The 13,569-nt window shown below is 47.0% G+C and overlaps 17 non-coding genes across 17 annotated transcripts; all 17 read left to right on the forward strand.

Annotated features, from left to right (window-relative positions):
• The first annotated feature begins 279 nt into the window (after positions 1-279).
• On the forward strand, positions 280-351 carry TRNAP-AGG (transfer RNA proline (anticodon AGG)). The gene has a single exon. It is a non-coding gene; the product is annotated as a tRNA-Pro (tRNA).
• Positions 352-737: 386 nt separating this feature from the next.
• Positions 738-810, forward strand: TRNAV-AAC (transfer RNA valine (anticodon AAC)). Its single transcript has one exon. It is a non-coding gene; the product is annotated as a tRNA-Val (tRNA).
• A 289-nt stretch (positions 811-1,099) lies between these two features.
• Positions 1,100-1,211, forward strand: TRNAL-CAA (transfer RNA leucine (anticodon CAA)). The gene is made up of 2 exons: positions 1,100-1,137; positions 1,166-1,211. It is a non-coding gene; the product is annotated as a tRNA-Leu (tRNA).
• Positions 1,212-2,148: 937 nt separating this feature from the next.
• TRNAP-CGG (transfer RNA proline (anticodon CGG)) lies at positions 2,149-2,220 on the forward strand. The gene has a single exon. It is a non-coding gene; the product is annotated as a tRNA-Pro (tRNA).
• Positions 2,221-3,927: 1,707 nt separating this feature from the next.
• On the forward strand, positions 3,928-4,039 carry TRNAL-CAA (transfer RNA leucine (anticodon CAA)). Its single transcript has 2 exons — positions 3,928-3,965; positions 3,994-4,039. It is a non-coding gene; the product is annotated as a tRNA-Leu (tRNA).
• Positions 4,040-4,976: 937 nt separating this feature from the next.
• TRNAP-CGG (transfer RNA proline (anticodon CGG)) lies at positions 4,977-5,048 on the forward strand. Its single transcript has one exon. It is a non-coding gene; the product is annotated as a tRNA-Pro (tRNA).
• A 385-nt stretch (positions 5,049-5,433) lies between these two features.
• TRNAV-UAC (transfer RNA valine (anticodon UAC)) lies at positions 5,434-5,506 on the forward strand. The gene has a single exon. It is a non-coding gene; the product is annotated as a tRNA-Val (tRNA).
• Positions 5,507-5,935: 429 nt separating this feature from the next.
• On the forward strand, positions 5,936-6,007 carry TRNAP-AGG (transfer RNA proline (anticodon AGG)). Its single transcript has one exon. It is a non-coding gene; the product is annotated as a tRNA-Pro (tRNA).
• Positions 6,008-6,393: 386 nt separating this feature from the next.
• TRNAV-AAC (transfer RNA valine (anticodon AAC)) lies at positions 6,394-6,466 on the forward strand. Its single transcript has one exon. It is a non-coding gene; the product is annotated as a tRNA-Val (tRNA).
• Positions 6,467-7,804: 1,338 nt separating this feature from the next.
• On the forward strand, positions 7,805-7,876 carry TRNAP-CGG (transfer RNA proline (anticodon CGG)). Its single transcript has one exon. It is a non-coding gene; the product is annotated as a tRNA-Pro (tRNA).
• Positions 7,877-8,261: 385 nt separating this feature from the next.
• Positions 8,262-8,334, forward strand: TRNAV-UAC (transfer RNA valine (anticodon UAC)). Its single transcript has one exon. It is a non-coding gene; the product is annotated as a tRNA-Val (tRNA).
• A 429-nt stretch (positions 8,335-8,763) lies between these two features.
• Positions 8,764-8,835, forward strand: TRNAP-AGG (transfer RNA proline (anticodon AGG)). The gene has a single exon. It is a non-coding gene; the product is annotated as a tRNA-Pro (tRNA).
• A 386-nt stretch (positions 8,836-9,221) lies between these two features.
• Positions 9,222-9,294, forward strand: TRNAV-AAC (transfer RNA valine (anticodon AAC)). The gene has a single exon. It is a non-coding gene; the product is annotated as a tRNA-Val (tRNA).
• A 2,297-nt stretch (positions 9,295-11,591) lies between these two features.
• TRNAP-AGG (transfer RNA proline (anticodon AGG)) lies at positions 11,592-11,663 on the forward strand. Its single transcript has one exon. It is a non-coding gene; the product is annotated as a tRNA-Pro (tRNA).
• A 386-nt stretch (positions 11,664-12,049) lies between these two features.
• Positions 12,050-12,122, forward strand: TRNAV-AAC (transfer RNA valine (anticodon AAC)). Its single transcript has one exon. It is a non-coding gene; the product is annotated as a tRNA-Val (tRNA).
• Positions 12,123-12,411: 289 nt separating this feature from the next.
• On the forward strand, positions 12,412-12,523 carry TRNAL-CAA (transfer RNA leucine (anticodon CAA)). The gene is made up of 2 exons: positions 12,412-12,449; positions 12,478-12,523. It is a non-coding gene; the product is annotated as a tRNA-Leu (tRNA).
• A 937-nt stretch (positions 12,524-13,460) lies between these two features.
• On the forward strand, positions 13,461-13,532 carry TRNAP-CGG (transfer RNA proline (anticodon CGG)). Its single transcript has one exon. It is a non-coding gene; the product is annotated as a tRNA-Pro (tRNA).
• The last annotated feature ends 37 nt before the right edge of the window (positions 13,533-13,569 follow it).

Consider the following 13,569-nt stretch of genomic DNA (forward strand, 5'->3'; position numbering starts at 1 on the left):
CACGTCCTTTTGAACTGAAGGGTGGGCCTACTTGATGAAAGCAAGGCATGAGAGCAGAAATTGTTTTATTGTCCTCACCGAGAGCATACACCTAGAGCAAACAAAATGTCTGAAGGATGGAGGTATTTTCATTTCTTGTTCGATGACGGCCTTGGAAAAGACAGCAACCATATTGCAGAAGAGAGTAGCATGTGCAGTTGCTTGCTTTGGGTGAATCATTCACCAACTCGCTGCCAATAACCCCCGGAGCCGGTGCAAAAGGTGACTCTTGTGTGCCTCGGCTCGTTGGTCTAGGGGTATGATTCTCGCTTAGGGTGCGAGAGGTCCCGGGTTCAAATCCCGGATGAGCCCTTTATTAGAGGTAAACATACGAATCCTACTCAAAACTGACAATGCCTGACTATTTCTCATTACACTCGGCGCATTGTTGCACAAATTATTTTGAACCTCAGAAGAAAAACGGATATCCATGCTTTTTCTGCCTTCATGCTTAGTCTGTGTGTGTCCCAGGTGATGCTTTCCCAAGCTGTACTTGCTGGCATTTAGGCATCAGATATTTGTCTGTCGATGCCTGCATAAGTAAATTTTTAATACGTCTAATTGCAAGCATGTTGGCTGATATCTCTGCAGTTTTCACACTTGCTCCTCGCTTTCTGAGTGGCTGCTGATACAGCAGAATAGAAGTAGAGAGAATCCTTGAGAGGAACCTTGCTCTAACAGTAAAACACAGCAAGTTAGTTTCTGTAGTGTAGTGGTCATCACGTTCGCCTAACACGCGAAAGGTCCCCGGTTCGAGACCGGGCAGAAACACTGTGCATGAGCTGCTTTTATGTGCACCCTGTAAAACCTTATTATCTCAATGCAAGCTTAAGAAGAGGCGGTCCATGAACCCAGCGAGCCGTGGGAAACTTCCTTTACTTTTCCAAGACGAAACAAAGTAATCCGCATCCATCAGTGGTCGCTCTTGTGCCTAGCTTTTTTTTTCATCATGCCATGTTGTATTGTGGGGCCTTTACACCTGTGACATTGCTGCGAACGCTGTAAGTGCAAACATTGGCTAGTGCAGACAGAAGAGTCAGACCTGTACATAGCCAGTGCTGTCAGGATGGCCGAGTGGTCTAAGGCGCCAGACTCAAGAGAGCTTGATCTTCAGTGCAACTGAGACTTCTGGTCTCCTCATGGAGGCGTGGGTTCAAATCCCACTTCTGACAGGTCTCTTTTACACCCTTAAATCGTCCTGTTTTTTGCAGTGCATTCCCCACACACCACAATCTTTGCACGGACCTGTAACATATGACGAGAAATCCACCAACGATCAGGCTGGGCCCTCAATCACAATTCCATGTATTCCTGGAAGGGACACCTCAGGCACACCCTCCGTTAAATTTGCACTCCATCACACTAACTGCTGTGCTGGTTTCTCATTAAGCAGTTGATCCCATCTTTGTTGTGAGGCTCTCCTGCCACCTTTTGGGCGGAGAAGGCACTGTCCCTGCAACAACACAGGCAGACATGTTCAACAGGGCTTCCTGGTTATGTGGGAGGAGCAGATTGTCATTGGTCCCCCCTTGCGAATTTTAATTTACATAAGGAAGACAGAGAGGTAGCTGGGAGTAGGCAGTACACACGGACATTGAACTCTATCTTGTGATTTGCAGCCAATTCTAGATTGAGGCAGGAGGAAAGGAGGTGACTTGCCCAACAATGGCCATTCTGGGAATTCAGCCACCCTGGGTCTCCCAGGTGAGTGTTTCAGTCCTGCGAGCCACTCATATAAATCTCGCCTGATCGAGCCTCATTGAGTGCTGAGTGAGCATGTTTGAATCCAAGAATCAAACGCTTCTTTCTTAGAAGCAAGAATTGGCAGGCCCTCCCTTGCTTCTGGGGTGGAAGTTCATGGGGCAAGGGTCCAGGACTTGCAGAGAAGTACAAGTGCCAGAAAGTGCCTGCAGTTCTCATCAGTGCCTTTTTTCTGCTCACTGGCAGCTAGGATATCGGCTGATCCCTTCCTTGCAAGAGTGAAAAAAACAACACCTTGAGAGAAAACATGACTTTGTGTGGCTCACATAGAGAGAGAGCAGCCAAATAGCACTGCTTTGTTTCTGAAAGACGCATCAGAAATTGTTCAAATTGCTGACAGGGGAATCAGGCTTGTTGGTCTAGGGGTATGATTCTCGCTTCGGGTGCGAGAGGTCCCGGGTTCAAATCCCGGACGAGCCCATGTTGTGGAATTATTTTTAGGCTGCTTATTATATAGGACCATTTCTTCTTTTCAATGCTATAAGACGCCGTGTATGGTGAGAAAGTTCCTTTCCCTGCACGCTGTTTCCCACTTTTGGCGTATAGAATTTCAGTGCCGGACTTCTTTGCAACTGCTTTTCTGGGGTGGACCATCAGTGTAGGAACATTAAATTCAAAGTGTTTTTCTAGCGTGATTTCAGGTATGGTTTTAAAATCGCCTTTTGGAATAAAAGTGGTCCTCGTTCCTTTCTTCCAAAGAAAGAGATCGGGTAAGGAGGGTCCAACGTTGAGCTTCATGGACATTGGCCCTTGGTCTGTGCTTTCCAGCCCACTACATGCCAAGAAGATTGCTGCAAGAGTATCTGTTTCTGTGGTGTAGTGGTTATCTCGTTCGCTTTACACGCGAAAGGTCCCTGGTTCGAGACCGGGCAGAAACAGCAGCTTATTGTTTGCATTTACTCTCTCAACTTATAGGAAAGCTGAGATAATGGAAGCTGTCTATCCCTCACCAGCGTGATGTACTGTGCTCCAGGGGCATCAGTGACAGCTCAAAAAGAGAAGTGACGATAGTTTGCGCCATTTGTTTGCACGTCCTTTTGTACTGAAGGGTGGGCCTACTTGATGAAAGCAAGGCATGAGAGCAGAAATTGTTTTATTGTCCTCACCGAGAGCATACACCTAGAGCAAACAAAATGTCTGAAGGATGGAGGTATTTTCATTTCTTGTTCGATGACGGCCATGGAAAAGACAGCAACCATATTGCAGAAGAGAGCAGCATGTGCAGTTGCTTGCTTTGGGTGAATCATTCACCAACTCGCTGCCAATAACCCCCGGAGCCGGTGCAAAAGGTGACTCTTCTGTGCCTCGGCTCGTTGGTCTAGGGGTATGATTCTCGCTTAGGGTGCGAGAGGTCCCGGGTTCAAATCCCAGACGAGCCCTTTTTTAGAGGTAAACATACGAATCCTACTCAAAACTGACAATGCCTGACTATTTCTCATTACACTCGGCGCATTGTTGCACAAATTATTTTGAACCTCAGAAGAAAAACGGATATCCATGCTTTTTCTGCCTTCATGCTTAGTCTGTGTGTGTCCCAGGTGATGCTTTCCCAAGCTGTACTTGCTGGCATTTAGGCATCAGATATTTGTCTGTCGATGCCTGCATAAGTAAATTTTTAATACGTCTAATTGCAAGCATGTTGGCTGATATCTCTGCAGTTTTCACACTTGCTCCTCGCTTTCTGAGTGGCTGCTGATACAGCAGAATAGAAGTAGAGAGAATCCTTGAGAGGAACCTTGCTCTAACAGTAAAACACAGCAAGTTAGTTTCTATAGTGTAGTGGTCATCACGTTCGCCTAACACGCGAAAGGTCCCCGGTTCGAGACCGGGCAGAAACACTGTGCATGAGCTGCTTTTATGTGCACCCTCTAAAACCTTATTATCTCAATGCAAGCTTAAGAAGAGGCGGTCCATGAACCCAGCGAGCCGTGGGAAACTTCCTTTACTTTTCCAAGACGAAACAAAGTAATCCGCATCCATCAGTGGTCGCTCTTGTGCCTAGCTTTTTTTTTTATCATGCCATGTTGTATTGTGGGGCCTTTACACCTGTGACATTGCTGCGAACGCTGTAAGTGCAAACATTGGCAAGTGCAGACAGAAGAGTCAGACCTGTACATAGCCAGGGCTGTCAGGATGGCCGAGTGGTCTAAGGCGCCAGACTCAAGAGAGCTTGATCTTCAGTGCAACTGAGACTTCTGGTCTCCTCATGGAGGCGTGGGTTCAAATCCCACTTCTGACAGGTCTCTTTTACACCCTTAAATCGTCCTGTTTTTTGCAGTGCATTCCCCACACACCACAATCTTTGCACGGACCTGTAACATATGACGAGAAATCCACCAACGATCAGGCAGGGCCCTCAATCACAATTCCATGTATTCCTGGAAGGGACACCTCAGGCACACCTTCCGTTAAATTTGCACTCCATCACACTAACTGCTGTGCTGGTTTCTCATTAAGCAGTTGATCCCATCTTTGTTGTGAGGCTCTCCTGCCACCTTTTGGGCGGAGAAGGCACTGTCCCTGCAACAACACAGGCAGACATGTTCAACAGGGCTTCCTGGTTATGTGGGAGGAGCAGATTGTCATTGGTCCCCCCTTGCGAATTTTAATTTACATAAGGAAGACAGAGAGGTAGCTGGGAGTAGGCAGTACACACGGACATTGAACTCTATCTTGTGATTTGCAGCCAATTCTAGATTGAGGCAGGAGGAAAGGAGGTGACTTGCCCAACAATGGCCATTCTGGGAATTCAGCCACCCTGGGTCTCCCAGGTGAGTGTTTCAGTCCTGCGAGCCACTCATATAAATCTCGCCTGATCGAGCCTCATTGAGTGCTGAGTGAGCATGTTTGAATCCAAGAATCAAACGCTTCTTTCTTAGAAGCAAGAATTGGCAGGCCCTCCCTTGCTTCTGGGGTGGAAGTTTATGGGGCAAGGGTCCAGGACTTGCAGAGAAGTACAAGTGCCAGAAAGTGCCTGCAGTTCTCATCAGTGCCTTTTTTCTGCTCACTGGCAGCTAGGATATTGGCTGATCCCTTCCTTGCAAGAGTGAAAAAAACAACACCTTGAGAGAAAACATGACTTTGTGTGGCTCACATAGAGAGAGAGCAGCCAAATAGCACTGCTTTGTTTCTGAAAGACGCATCAGAAATTGTTCAAATTGCTGACAGGTGAATCAGGCTTGTTGGTCTAGGGGTATGATTCTCGCTTCGGGTGCGAGAGGTCCCGGGTTCAAATCCCGGACGAGCCCATGTTGTGGAATTATTTTTAGGCTGCTTATTATATAGGACCATTTCTTCTTTTCAATGCTATAAGACGCCGTGTATGGTGAGAAAGTTCCTTTCCCTGCACGCTGTTTCCCACTTTTGGCGTATAGAATTTCAGTGCCGGACTTCTTTGCAACTGCTTTTCTGGGGTGGACCATCAGTGTAGGAACATTAAATTCAAAGTGTTTTTCTAGCGTGATTTCAGGTATGGTTTTAAAATCGCCTTTTGGAATAAAAGTGGTCCTCGTTCCTTTCTTCCAAAGAAAGAGATCGGGTAAGGAGGGTCCAACGTTGAGCTTCATGGACATTGGCCCTTGGTCTGTGCTTTCCAGCCCACTACATGCCAAGAAGATTGCTGCAAGAGTATCTGTTTCTGTGGTGTAGTGGTTATCACGTTCGCTTTACACACGAAAGGTCCCTGGTTCGAGACCGGGCAGAAACAGCATCTTATTGTTTGCATTTACTCTCTCAACTTATAGGAAAGCTGAGATAATGGAAGCTGTCTATCCCTCACCAGCGTGACGTACTGTGCTCCAGGGGCATCAGTGACAGCTCAAAAAGAGAAGTGACGATAGTTTGCGCCATTCGTTTGCACGTCCTTTTGAACTGAAGGGTGGGCCTACTTGATGAAAGCAAGGCATGAGAGCAGAAATTGTTTTATTGTCCTCACCGAGAGCATACACCTAGAGCAAACAAAATGTCTGAAGGATGGAGGTATTTTCATTTCTTGTTCGATGACGGCCTTGGAAAAGACAGCAACCATATTGCAGAAGAGAGCAGCATGTGCAGTTGCTTGCTTTGGGTGAATCATTCACCAACTCGCTGCCAATAACCCCCGGAGCCGGTGCAAAAGGTGACTCTTGTGTGCCTCGGCTCGTTGGTCTAGGGGTATGATTCTCGCTTAGGGTGCGAGAGGTCCCGGGTTCAAATCCCGGACGAGCCCTTTTTTAGAGGTAAACATACGAATCCTACTCAAAACTGACAATGCCTGACTATTTCTCATTACACTCGGCGCATTGTTGCACAAATTATTTTGAACCTCAGAAGAAAAACGGATATCCATGCTTTTTCTGACTTCATGCTTAGTCTGTGTGTGTCCCAGGTGATGCTTTCCCAAGCTGTACTTGCTGGCATTTAGGCATCAGATATTTGTCTGTCGATGCCTGCATAAGTAAATTTTTAATACGTCTAATTGCAAGCATGTTGGCTGATATCTCTGCAGTTTTCACACTTGCTCCTCGCTTTCTGAGTGGCTGCTGATACAGCAGAATAGAAGTAGAGAGAATCCTTGAGAGGAACCTTGCTCTAACAGTAAAACACAGCAAGTTAGTTTCTGTAGTGTAGTGGTCATCACGTTCGCCTAACACGCGAAAGGTCCCCGGTTCGAGACCGGGCAGAAACACTGTGCATGAGCTGCTTTTATGTGCACCCTCTAAAACCTTATTATCTCAATGCAAGCTTAAGAAGAGGCGGTCCATGAACCCAGCGAGCCGTGGGAAACTTCCTTTACTTTTCCAAGACGAAACAAAGTAATCCGCATCCATCAGTGGTCGCTCTTGTGCCTAGCTTTTTTTTTCATCATGCCATGTTGTATTGTGGGGCCTTTACACCTGTGACATTGCTGCGAACGCTGTAAGTGCAAACATTGGCAAGTGCAGACAGAAGAGTCAGACCTGTACATAGCCAGGGCTGTCAGGATGGCCGAGTGGTCTAAGGCGCCAGACTCAAGAGAGCTTGATCTTCAGTGCAACTGAGACTTCTGGTCTCCTCATTGAGGTGTGGGTTCAAATCCCACTTCTGACAGGTCTCTTTTACACCCTTAAATCGTCCTGTTTTTTGCAGTGCATTCCCCACACACCACAATCTTTGCACGGACCTGTAACATATGACGAGAAATCCACCAACGATCAGGCAGGGCCCTCAATCACAATTCCATGTATTCCTGGAAGGGACACCTCAGGCACACCTTCCGTTAAATTTGCACTCCATCACACTAACTGCTGTGCTGGTTTCTCATTAAGCAGTTGATCCCATCTTTGTTGTGAGGCTCTCCTGCCACCTTTTGGGCGGAGAAGGCACTGTCCCTGCAACAACACAGGCAGACATGTTCAACAGGGCTTCCTGGTTATGTGGGAGGAGCAGATTGTCATTGGTCCCCCCTTGCGAATTTTAATTTACATAAGGAAGACAGAGAGGTAGCTGGGAGTAGGCAGTACACACGGACATTGAACTCTATCTTGTGATTTGCAGCCAATTCTAGATTGAGGCAGGAGGAAAGGAGGTGACTTGCCCAACAATGGCCATTCTGGGAATTCAGCCACCCTGGGTCTCCCAGGTGAGTGTTTCAGTCCTGCGAGCCACTCATATAAATCTCGCCTGATCGAGCCTCATTGAGTGCTGAGTGAGCATGTTTGAATCCAAGAATCAAACGCTTCTTTCTTAGAAGCAAGAATTGGCAGGCCCTCCCTTGCTTCTGGGGTGGAAGTTTATGGGGCAAGGGTCCAGGACTTGCAGAGAAGTACAAGTGCCAGAAAGTGCCTGCAGTTCTCATCAGTGCCTTTTTTCTGCTCACTGGCAGCTAGGATATCGGCTGATCCCTTCCTTGCAAGAGTGAAAAAAACAACACCTTGAGAGAAAACATGACTTTGTGTGGCTCACATAGAGAGAGAGCAGCCAAATAGCACTGCTTTGTTTCTGAAAGACGCATCAGAAATTGTTCAAATTGCTGACAGGTGAATCAGGCTTGTTGGTCTAGGGGTATGATTCTCGCTTCGGGTGCGAGAGGTCCCGGGTTCAAATCCCGGACGAGCCCATGTTGTGGAATTATTTTTAGGCTGCTTATTATATAGGACCATTTCTTCTTTTCAATGCTATAAGACGCCGTGTATGGTGAGAAAGTTCCTTTCCCTGCACGCTGTTTCCCACTTTTGGCGTATAGAATTTCAGTGCCGGACTTCTTTGCAACTGCTTTTCTGGGGTGGACCATCAGTGTAGGAACATTAAATTCAAAGTGTTTTTCTAGCGTGATTTCAGGTATGGTTTTAAAATCGCCTTTTGGAATAAAAGTGGTCCTCGTTCCTTTCTTCCAAAGAAAGAGATCGGGTAAGGAGGGTCCAACGTTGAGCTTCATGGACATTGGCCCTTGGTCTGTGCTTTCCAGCCCACTACATGCCAAGAAGATTGCTGCAAGAGTATCTGTTTCTGTGGTGTAGTGGTTATCACGTTCGCTTTACACACGAAAGGTCCCTGGTTCGAGACCGGGCAGAAACAGCATCTTATTGTTTGCATTTACTCTCTCAACTTATAGGAAAGCTGAGATAATGGAAGCTGTCTATCCCTCACCAGCGTGACGTACTGTGCTCCAGGGGCATCAGTGACAGCTCAAAAAGAGAAGTGACGATAGTTTGCGCCATTCGTTTGCACGTCCTTTTGAACTGAAGGGTGGGCCTACTTGATGAAAGCAAGGCATGAGAGCAGAAATTGTTTTATTGTCCTCACCGAGAGCATACACCTAGAGCAAACAAAATGTCTGAAGGATGGAGGTATTTTCATTTCTTGTTTGATGACGGCCTTGGAAAAGACAGCAACCATATTGCAGAAGAGAGCAGCATGTGCAGTTGCTTGCTTTGGGTGAATCATTCACCAACTCGCTGCCAATAACCCCCGGAGCCGGTGCAAAAGGTGACTCTTGTGTGCCTCGGCTCGTTGGTCTAGGGGTATGATTCTCGCTTAGGGTGCGAGAGGTCCCGGGTTCAAATCCCGGACGAGCCCTTTTTTAGAGGTAAACATACGAATCCTACTCAAAACTGACAATGCCTGACTATTTCTCATTACACTCGGCGCATTGTTGCACAAATTATTTTGAACCTCAGAAGAAAAACGGATATCCATGCTTTTTCTGACTTCATGCTTAGTCTGTGTGTGTCCCAGGTGATGCTTTCCCAAGCTGTACTTGCTGGCATTTAGGCATCAGATATTTGTCTGTCGATGCCTGCATAAGTAAATTTTTAATACGTCTAATTGCAAGCATGTTGGCTGATATCTCTGCAGTTTTCACACTTGCTCCTCGCTTTCTGAGTGGCTGCTGATACAGCAGAATAGAAGTAGAGAGAATCCTTGAGAGGAACCTTGCTCTAACAGTAAAACACAGCAAGTTAGTTTCTGTAGTGTAGTGGTCATCACGTTCGCCTAACACGCGAAAGGTCCCCGGTTCGAGACCGGGCAGAAACACTGTGCATGAGCTGCTTTTATGTGCACCCTCTAAAACCTTATTATCTCAATGCAAGCTTAAGAAGAGGCGGTCCATGAACCCAGCGAGCCGTGGGAAACTTCCTTTACTTTTCCAAGACGAAACAAAGTAATCCGCATCCATCAGTGGTCGCTCTTGTGCCTAGCTTTTTTTTTCATCATGCCATGTTGTATTGTGGGGCCTTTACACCTGTGACATTGCTGCGAACGCTGTAAGTGCAAACATTGGCAAGTGCAGACAGAAGAGTCAGACCTGTACATAGCCAGGGCTGTCAGGATGGCCGAGTGGTCTAAGGCGCCAGACTCAAGAGAGCTTGATCTTCAGTGCAACTGAGACTTCTGGTCTCCTCATTGAGGCGTGGGTTCAAATCCCACTTCTGACAGGTCTCTTTTACACCCTTAAATCGTCCTGTTTTTTGCAGTGCATTCCCCACACACCACAATCTTTGCACGGACCTGTAACATATGACGAGAAATCCACCAACGATCAGGCTGGGCCCTCAATCACAATTCCATGTATTCCTGGAAGAGACACCTCAGGCACACCCTCCGTTAAATTTGCACTCCATCACACTAACTGCTGTGCTGGTTTCTCATTAAGCAGTTGATCCCATCTTTGTTGTGAGGCTCTCCTGCCACCTTTTGGGCGGAGAAGGCACTGTCCCTGCAACAACACAGGCAGACATGTTCAACAGGGCTTCCTGGTTATGTGGGAGGAGCAGATTGTCATTGGTCCCCCCTTGCGAATTTTAATTTACATAAGGAAGACAGAGAGGTAGCTGGGAGTAGGCAGTACACACGGACATTGAACTCTATCTTGTGATTTGCAGCCAATTCTAGATTGAGGCAGGAGGAAAGGAGGTGACTTGCCCAACAATGGCCATTCTGGGAATTCAGCCACCCTGGGTCTCCCAGGTGAGTGTTTCAGTCCTGCGAGCCACTCATATAAATCTCGCCTGATCGAGCCTCATTGAGCGCTGAGTGAGCATGTTTGAATCCAAGAATCAAACGCCTCTTTCTTAGGAGCAAGAATTGGCAGGCCCTCCCTTGCTTCTGGGGTGGAAGTTTATGGGGCAAGGGTCCAGGACTTGCAGAGAAGTACAAGTGCCAGAAAGTGCCTGCAGTTCTCATCAGTGCCTTTTTTCTGCTCACTGGCAGCTAGGATATCGGCTGATCCCTTCCTTGCAAGAGTGAAAAAAACAACACCTTGAGAGAAAACATGACTTTGTGTGGCTCACATAGAGAGAGAGCAGCCAAATAGCACTGCTTTGTTTCTGAAAGACGCATCAGAAATTGTTCAAATTGCTGACAGGGGAATCAGGCTCGTTGGTCTAGGGGTATGATTCTTGCTTCGGGTGCGAGAGGTCCCGGGTTCAAATCCCGAACGAGCCCATGTTGTGGAATTATTTTTAGGCTGCTTATTATATAGGACCATTTCTTCTTTTCAATGCTATAAGACGCCGTGTATGGTGAGAAAGTTCCTTTCCCTGCACGCTGTTTCCCACTTTTGGCGTATAGAATTTCAGTGCCGGACTTCTTTGCAACTGCTTTTCTGGGGTGGACCATCAGTGTAGGAACATTAAATTCAAAGTGTTTTTCTAGCGTGATTTCAGGTATGGTTTTAAAATCGCCTTTTGGAATAAAAGTGGTCCTCGTTCCTTTCTTCCAAAGAAAGAGATCGGGTAAGGAGGGTCCAACGTTGAGCTTCATGGACATTGGCCCTTGGTCTGTGCTTTCCAGCCCACTACATGCCAAGAAGATTGCTGCAAGAGTATCTGTTTCTGTGGTGTAGTGGTTATCTCGTTCGCTTTACACGCGAAAGGTCCCTGGTTCGAGACCGGGCAGAAACAGCAGCTTATTTTTTGCATTTACTCTCTCAACTTATAGGAAAGCTGAGATAATGGAAGCTGTCTATCCCTCACCAGCGTGATGTACTGTGCTCCAGGGGCATCAGTGACAGCTCAAAAAGAGAAGTGACGATAGTTTGCGCCATTCGTTTGCACGTCCTTTTGTACTGAAGGGTGGGCCTACTTGATGAAAGCAAGGCATGAGAGCAGAAATTGTTTTATTGTCCTCACCGAGAGCATACACCTAGAGCAAACAAAATGTCTGAAGGATGGAGGTATTTTCATTTCTTGTTCGATGACGGCCATGGAAAAGACAGCAACCATATTGCAGAAGAGAGCAGCATGTGCAGTTGCTTGCTTTGGGTGAATCATTCACCAACTCGCTGCCAATAACCCCCGGAGCCGGTGCAAAAGGTGACTCTCCTGTGCCTCGGCTCGTTGGTCTAGGGGTATGATTCTCGCTTAGGGTGCGAGAGGTCCCGGGTTCAAATCCCGGACGAGCCCTTTTTTAGAGGTAAACATACGAATCCTACTCAAAACTGACAATGCCTGACTATTTCTCATTACACTCGGCGCATTGTTGCACAAATTATTTTGAACCTCAGAAGAAAAACGGATATCCATGCTTTTTCTGCCTTCATGCTTAGTCTGTGTGTGTCCCAGGTGATGCTTTCCCAAGCTGTACTTGCTGGCATTTAGGCATCAGATATTTGTCTGTCGATGCCTGCATAAGTAAATTTTTAATACGTCTAATTGCAAGCATGTTGGCTGATATCTCTGCAGTTTTCACACTTGCTCCTCGCTTTCTGAGTGGCTGCTGATACAGCAGAATAGAAGTAGAGAGAATCCTTGAGAGGAACCTTGCTCTAACAGTAAAACACAGCAAGTTAGTTTCTGTAGTGTAGTGGTCATCACGTTCGCCTAACACGCGAAAGGTCCCCGGTTCGAGACCGGGCAGAAACACTGTGCATGAGCTGCTTTTATGTGCACCCTGTAAAACCTTATTATCTCAAAGCAAGCTTAAGAAGAGGCGGTCCATGAACCCAGCGAGCCGTGGGAAACTTCCTTTACTTTTCCAAGACGAAACAAAGTAATCCGCATCCATCAGTGGTCGCTCTTGTGCCTAGCTTTTTTTTTCATCATGCCATGTTGTATTGTGGGGCCTTTACACCTGTGACATTGCTGCGAACGCTGTAAGTGCAAACATTGGCAAGTGCAGACAGAAGAGTCAGACATGAACATAGCCAGTGCTGTCAGGATGGCCGAGTGGTCTAAGGCGCCAGACTCAAGAGAGCTTGATCTTCATTGCAACTGAGACTTCTGGTCTCCTCATGGAGGCGTGGGTTCAAATCCCACTTCTGACAGGTCTCTTTTACACCCTTAAATCGTCCTGTTTTTTGCAGTGCATTCCCCACACACCACAATCTTTGCACGGACCTGTAACATATGACGAGAAATCCACCAACGATCAGGCTGGGCCCTCAATCACAATTCCATGTATTCCTGGAAGGGACACCTCAGGCACACCCTCCGTTAAATTTGCACTCCATCACACTAACTGCTGTGCTGGTTTCTCATTAAGCAGTTGATCCCATCTTTGTTGTGAGGCTCTCCTGCCACCTTTTGGGCGGAGAAGGCACTGTCCCTGCAACAACACAGGCAGACATGTTCAACAGGGCTTCCTGGTTATGTGGGAGGAGCAGATTGTCATTGGTCCCCCCTTGCGAATTTTAATTTACATAAGGAAGACAGAGAGGTAGCTGGGAGTAGGCAGTACACACGGACATTGAACTCTATCTTGTGATTTGCAGCCAATTCTAGATTGAGGCAGGAGGAAAGGAGGTGACTTGCCCAACAATGGCCATTCTGGGAATTCAGCCACCCTGGGTCTCCCAGGTGAGTGTTTCAGTCCTGCGAGCCACTCATATAAATCTCGCCTGATCGAGCCTCATTGAGTGCTGAGTGAGCATGTTTGAATCCAAGAATCAAACGCTTCTTTCTTAGAAGCAAGAATTGGCAGGCCCTCCCTTGCTTCTGGGGTGGAAGTTTATGGGGCAAGGGTCCAGGACTTGCAGAGAAGTACAAGTGCCAGAAAGTGCCTGCAGTTCTCATCAGTGCCTTTTTTCTGCTCACTGGCAGCTAGGATATTGGCTGATCCCTTCCTTGCAAGAGTGAAAAAAACAACACCTTGAGAGAAAACATGACTTTGTGTGGCTCACATAGAGAGAGAGCAGCCAAATAGCACTGCTTTGTTTCTGAAAGACGCATCAGAAATTGTTCAAATTGCTTACAGGGGAATCAGGCTCGTTGGTCTAGGGGTATGATTCTCGCTTCGGGTGCGAGAGGTCCCGGGTTCAAATCCCGGACGAGCCCATGTTGTGGAATTATTTTTAGGCTGCTTATTATATAG

This window comes from Triturus cristatus, chromosome 10 (genome assembly GCF_964204655.1).
Source record: "Triturus cristatus chromosome 10, aTriCri1.1, whole genome shotgun sequence".
In the NCBI taxonomy this organism is placed as follows: Eukaryota; Metazoa; Chordata; class Amphibia; order Caudata; family Salamandridae; genus Triturus; species Triturus cristatus.